Source organism: Mustela erminea, chromosome 12, assembly GCF_009829155.1.
Source record: "Mustela erminea isolate mMusErm1 chromosome 12, mMusErm1.Pri, whole genome shotgun sequence".
Lineage (NCBI taxonomy): Eukaryota > Metazoa > Chordata > Mammalia > Carnivora > Mustelidae > Mustela > Mustela erminea.
Window position 1 is genome coordinate 67,374,016 of NC_045625.1, and position 6,871 is coordinate 67,380,886.

At 43.2% G+C, this 6,871-nt stretch overlaps 1 long non-coding RNA gene across 2 annotated transcripts; it reads right to left on the reverse strand.

Annotated features, from left to right (window-relative positions):
* Nucleotides 1–564: 564 nt before the first annotated feature.
* On the reverse strand, nt 565–6,662 carry LOC116570987. Of its 2 annotated transcripts, none has more exons than XR_004277630.1 (4): nt 6,048–6,662; nt 4,291–4,375; nt 1,531–1,681; nt 565–798 (listed from the first exon to the last, which is right to left on the reverse strand). It is a non-coding gene; the product is annotated as an uncharacterized LOC116570987 (long non-coding RNA). The 2 variants fall into 2 exon arrangements; XR_004277629.1 differs by having other exon boundaries at nt 5,411–6,662.
* Between the last annotated feature and the right edge of the window lie 209 nt (nt 6,663–6,871).

Below are 6,871 nucleotides of genomic sequence, written 5' to 3' on the forward strand. Positions count from 1 at the left end.
CTCACATCTGTCAAAGCTCATCGAAATGTATAATTTAGGTGGGTATAGTTTTTTATACATAAGTTGTACCTCAATGAAATTGTTTTAAAAGAAATACACGATAAACACTAAAGAGACACACCAACACACATGACTTCAGGATGGCTAAAATGAAAAAGAAAATGCCAAGTTTTTGTAGTGATGTGAGACATTAGGAACTTTTATGGTCCTTGCTAGAAAAATAAAAGGTAAAATGTTGGAAATCATTCTTCTTTTGAAGGAACTTTTGAAACTGATTTGGGCATATCTTTGATCCAAGAATTCCAATAATTAAGAGAGGTGCAAACCTGTGTTCACCAGAAAGATGTTCAGTTGGACGTTTCAGTCCATGGTCTCAAATGGGAAAGCATTCAAGTGGTCATATAGAAGAGTGGGTTAATCCATTGTCATGTGTTAATACAGTGGAATATTAAATGTCGATACCAATGAACCAACTATGACCACATAACTATGTGGGTGAACCTCACTGATACCATGTTGAATGTAAGAAGACCAACACAACAGAATAGAGTATGATTCCTTTTATTTAAAAATTTTAAGGGCAAAAAATTATGGTTAGAAGTCAGGGCGGTGGTTAGTCCTTTGGGCGATAGTGACAAGAAAGGAGAAAGTGAAGAGATTCTGGGTTGTCGGTCCCGCATTCCTTCTTGGTGCGGTGATAGTCATGTGGGCGCGTCCGGTGTGTGGAGATTCCCTGTGCTGTGCCCTTAGGGTTGATGCCCTTTCCTATATGGATGTCGTACTCCAATTAAAAATGGACTTTGAGAAACAAAACAGATGAATGTAGGGGAAGAGAAGGAGAGATAAGATAAGATGAAAACAGAGCGGGAGACAAACCATAAAAGACTAACTCTAGGGAACAAACTGAGGGTCGCTGGAGGGGAGAGGGGTGGGGGGATGGGGTAACTGCGTGATGGGCATTAAGGAGGGCATGTGACGTGATAAGCACTGGATATTATATAAGGCTGACGAATCCCTGAGCTCTGCCTCTGAAATTAATAATGCACTCTATGTTAATTAAATTGAATTTAAATAAAAATTTTAAAAAAAGGTTTACTTTGAAAAATCTCAGCACTGCTTAGTATGCTCAGAACTCACTCATAGCCAGTTGGGTTTGACTGTATCTTAGGGGAAGTTGTGCTTCTTCAGAAGGAATGAGCTATTCCCATTTTCATATTTTGTGAATCTGTTCACCTTGAGTGTACCCCAGGTGCCATTTGCAAGAACATATGGGGCCATCACAGGCAGGCAGGACAATTAAGGTGCTCTTCAACTCTGTTGCACCAGACTCTGCAGGAAGAGCCTTCCGGTCCAAGGCTGAGAAGCCCTGGGATGGAAGCAGGTGAGCCTCCTTCACTTGGTAGAAGTTTAAAGGAGCAGTCGCGAGTTTTTTGGTTTTAGGTTTTTTGTTTTGTTTTTACTTTACCTGGTTAGCTGGCTGTCTTTCTAACTCGTGCTTCTAGGCAAGGGGAATTGAAGATATGCCAGTACCATTGGTGTGAGTCTGGATGCTGATTGGTGGAAAGGCATCCTGCATGGCAGAGGGAGCTCAAGGTTTGCGGACAGTCAGGACCCGGACTTGAGCTCTGAGTCACCACTTGGTGTATCAGGACGAGCTTGGAGAAAGTGAAACCACCTAAAACTGAAGAAATGCATCCCAAGAATGCTTTATTAACATCAAAGGTCAGAATTTTACATATTTATTTTTTAAATGTTTTATTTATTTATTTATTTGAGAAAGAGAGAGAGAGAGAGAGAGCATGTGCAAGCAAGAGAAGAGTCAGAGGGAGAAGGAAAGGGAGAAAATCTCAAGCAGACTCCCCTATGAGCACAGAGCCCAAGGCAGGGCTCCAACTCATGACCCTGAGATCAGGACCCAAGTCTAAATCAAGAGTAAGATGCTTAACTGACCGAGCCACCCAGGAGCCCCCAGTTTTATTTTATTTTTTAAATAAAAGGTGCCAGTTGTAACCATCTAGATCTATTTCATCACCTATTAATAAACCATTGCCCAACAGTCTGGAAAACATCAGTGCACAGCCCCCAGTGCAAGGCACACGATTGTCAGGCATGGTCAAGATCACTGTAAAGACTGGATCAGGTCATTTCTTTAAAATTCCATCAGATGAACATCTGCTGTTCACTAGCAAAACTGGGTCTTTCCAAAGCAAAAACGCCCCAAAAGAGCAGTTCCTCATCAGACTCCTTACTTTAGGAAATGGTTTTCAACCATCAGAACCATTATATTAGAATCACTTCTTGTACTCTAAAATTATGAGAATCACTTCTATCTTAGAATATTAGATCTATATTAGAATCACCTCTTGTACTCTAAAAACTCTCCAGGCCCAGATCACACCCCAGGCTAATTAAATTACAATTCCTGAAGCAAGACACCTCCCCCCCGCCCCACACCAGTGACTCCTGCAGGTCCCCCATTGGTGCCAGTGGACAACCAAGGCTGTGAACCACTGGACTCATGGGCCCTGTGAACAGTCTGTCCTTATTCCAACCCACTTCTCTTCCTCTCAGGAGTCAGAGACAACTGGACACTCAGCTGTCCATTTTGCCCAGGCCTCAAATGCCCATCAAGAGCATTACCAATGCCCCAGTGATAATACCTTGATACCCATTATTGGAAAATGGGTAGAGGAGAACTCACTTTCTCTGGCCCCTAAGCAGTGACTACATCTGCAACGATCCCTGAACTCACCTGACATGGCACCAACGGGAGCCTGCCAGCCTCCTAGGGCTCCTGCGGGGATTAGCAGGCTAACGTTGGTAAAGCAAGTTGAGGTCCCCAGACCAAGTGACTGAGAGATTATACAAAAAATATGTTATATTTCATTTTTACTATTGAGCAGATATGAAAATGAGACAGCATCTCCCTTTGGGATATGCCCAAACCACACACTCTGCGGTTTTCCTTCAGTTTGCAAAATGTCTCAGCATGGGATATGCAGACATTTAGCTCAATGGGAGACTTTACCTTTTTACCTGCATTCTGAAAGACACTTTGGACCCAAACATGTCATGGTCTGTAAGATGCTTTTCCAGTCACCTCAGAGCCTAACTGCAAAGATGCCCTACATTTCCAATCCGATTGTAGGACTTTGTCCTATGAGAAATCTCCTGCTTCTAAAGAAAATGTGGCTGAAAAGGGATACAACAGATTTGCTCAGTGTGCTTTCTTCTCCTGATTTTTACAGATCCCCGGGGTTTAGCCTCTTGCAAATAAACATTTACAAGCAAAGATTTATTTGCTTGTTTACTTCTGGTATAAAGATATATTTCCATGGAACGTACTTTAGCCATTCTGAACCACAAGGGAGGAGGGAGAGGGGATTGAGAGAGAACAGAGAACATCTATCTCTTGGCTGCAGCTCTGATCAACCACTGCATTTATCACAAGATACCAGGCACGTGGGTTATTGCATTATGGGGCTTATCGAGCTCAGATCTCTGAGACCCCATCTCCTTTTCCAGAAGTATGCGCTCTGATTAATAATGGATGGTTAGCCACATAGTTAAGTAGAATGACTGGCACCTTTTATTGGTTGTCTTTAAAACTAATTTAATGAAGCGGGCTGACCAGAGAGCAGAGGTTTGTTGCTCAGCGGGCTAACAGATATGCCGCATGTTTCTAAACCAGAGGAGCCCTCTTTCCAGAGATCAAGCTCTTGGTGCCCCCTCTGAATGTCTGCTCCATCGCCTGGGGCGCTCAAAGCCTTTTGGAGATGATGGCCCCCAAGACTTCCCTTCTTTTTTGGATAAGGAGATTTCACCCCTTTGGGACCCGGCAAAAGCTGGTGCTGACACTTGTATCCCTCCAAGCAGGTGACATAATTGGGAGGTAACTTCCGCTTTGGTGCACACCAAAAGGGGATCATGAGCCTGGTAAACTTTGCAAGGACAGGCTGAAGTTGGGTGGCTAAAAACTCCATGAAAGAATGTGCAGGGCAGTGCAGCCAAAACCTCAAAATTGAAAACTTGAAAATCTAAAGCCTGACGTGCCCTGAGCGTTATGTGCATGTGTGCGTGTGTATGTTGAGATCTCTGTTGAGCGTGGGGCACGGACTGGGGCTGCAGAGTTCTGGGTTTCTCTGTGAAGGCTGCGGGGGTGGAGGTTCCCTGCTCTCCTATCATGTTCAAGACCGTGACCTCACACACTGACTTGTTCCATGCTCATACTGATGTTTCTTGGGCTTCTTCTGCTTTACCTCCTGGCTCCCAACCCAGACCCACTCTTACCTTGTTCCATGTTTCCAGGAAGCTGGTCTGGAGCAAAGGAGTCAACAGGCTCTCTGTCCACTTGAGTGTGACCAATAGTTTAGTACTGACAGAGATGGAAGCAGGAGAAAAGCAGTTAATTTACTCTTCTGGGAGTAAATTAATTTTAATAATTTTAATAAATAAATAAATAAATAATTTTTAATAAATTTACTCAGAGTAATTTACTCTTCTGGGAAGTTGCCAAGGGTTGGCTGCATCTCTTAGGCAAAGATGAGCCTGTCTGTCAAGTTAGCTGTCCGGGTTCTGATGACCATTCTTCTCCCAGCCCTGAGTCTAAGACGGGTAGTGGCCCTCCACTGCTCATGTAGTCCCTCTACCAGCTCTTGCTGGTTTCCCCAAACCCTGTAAATAATCCCTTCATTGAGGTTGTCCCCAGTCATCCAGCTTGAGTGGGCCCTCTGATCCTTGCTTGGGCAGGCCTTGCTTGGGCCCTGCCCAAGCCTCCCCAGCACTAGAGATGAGGCATCGGAAGCTCAGATTGCATATATAACTTGGTTGAGGTCTTGCAAAGAATAATGGGTGAAATTTTGTTGTCTTTTATGAGCACAGAGCAAAGTATCCTCAGACATGGCAGTAATGGAGAACATGGCTAGAGCTGAGCTTTCTCAAATGGGATTGGATGGCGACTCAGGTGGGCATATGAAACCAGGTGAGGAGGGTGGGCACGCCAGCCAACTCTTCTCATGCTTTCCAGTGTCAGTCACCCCTTGGGCTGCGACAGGATCATAAACGGGGGAGTGCAGGCCTCAGCACATCTTTGCATGATACAGTAATGTGGATACCAAGATCATCTAGAGGCCAAATGGAACTCCTCAGGGACAGGAAACCACTGTCTGACATTTTCCTTTGTTCTCTTAGTTATCTGGCAACTCACCAAAGGATTCCTACTTTCCTCTAGCACTTCTTTAAACTCTTGCGGTCCAGTGGGAATTACAGATTAACAGGAATGCTGTATAGCAAATCTGTTATGCTGGGGGGAGCTCCTTGCCCCATTAAAAAATAATAATATAATTAATATTTACTGAGTGGCTTTAGTGCACTAGACATTGATCATAACTGTGCCCACTAAAGTACTCACTTCTGCCAAAAACCCATGAGGTACATCCTAATAATGTTTCCATCTTACAGATGAAGACTTTGGGTTGTAGAGAGACCCAGAAACTTGCCTGAAGACTTAGAGCTCATCATTGGTCAAAGGTACACTGAAATCCACATCTGTTTGTTACCAATATTCTGGCTTTGAACCATACACTGCATGGGTATTTAGGTAGTTATATGGGCATTCTTCTTTACCTTGTTATTTCTTTTCTAAAATTGGCAATACAGTGATAATTATCTACCCATTATGATGCCCTCTTCACCTCCTCTTTAATATACATTTTCTCTTACTTCTTCCCGAGCACCCCAAAACTGTCCTCTCCATGATCAGAGAGCTCCTTTCTCCTTGTTTAGTCAAGACACCAACTTTGATCTTTCACAGCTATGAAATTATTGACTCTTGATATTGTCCAAACTCTCTCGCCCATTCTTGAAGTGGAGAGAGCCAGTTTGTACTACATGTTAAAAGTAATGGACCAATATTTAAAAAGAACTAAGAGGTCTTCCACTCTATGTTTTCCCAGAACATAGAAGTATTTCCAGTTACGCTGCTTTTCTTCAAAGCTTGAATCAACAAATGAATAACAGATGTCAACTTCCATGGGAGGAACACTCACCGAATGCTGGCTGTTCTTCCTTATTAGAAAGCCTTTAGCCTGGGTGCTTTGTGTTTCCATTACCATGACAATATTTGGCCCCTTCCCGTGTTTTCTTTTTCCAGATTTGAGGCACACTTCACATGAGTGAACTTAGCATTACAAGCATTACTTGCCACATACGGTAACAGTCTTAAGTAGGACTGGTATGTTGTCCTGTATCAGGTTCATGTTGTACATATGATCCCTTTGGTTTGTCAAGTTACAGCATTTAGCACAATTGATATTTCCACCGTTTATGCTTCAACTTTTAGCTCAAAGGTCGCTTACGATGAACTGCTTTCCTGACTCTGCCAGACTGTGCTGGACGGTTACGTTCCCTGCGTGACCTCTTTCATTGCATTTCCCACAATTGGTGTAGTTTTACTTAAAAAAAAATGGAAAAGATTTATTTTTGAGCAGTTTCAAGTTCACAGAAAAATTGAACAGAAAACAGAGAGAATTTCTATAGACCTGCTGCCCTGACACCTGCATAGCCTTCCCAACTATCACACCCAGCTCCACAATGATACATTTGTTATAATCGATGGACCTACATTGATTGAAACATCACTCTGCCCCCAAGCCTATGGTTTACTTAGGGTTTTTCCTCAGTGTTTACATTCTGTGGGTTTTAACAAATGTGTAATGACATGCATCTGCCATTATGATGTCACACAGGGTAGTTTCACTGTCCTAAATATTACTCTGTGCTCTGCCTGTTCATCCCTCCCTCCCTACCAATCTCTGAAAACCACTGATGTTTTTCACTGTCTCCATGGTTTTGCCTTTCCCCAAGTGTGACC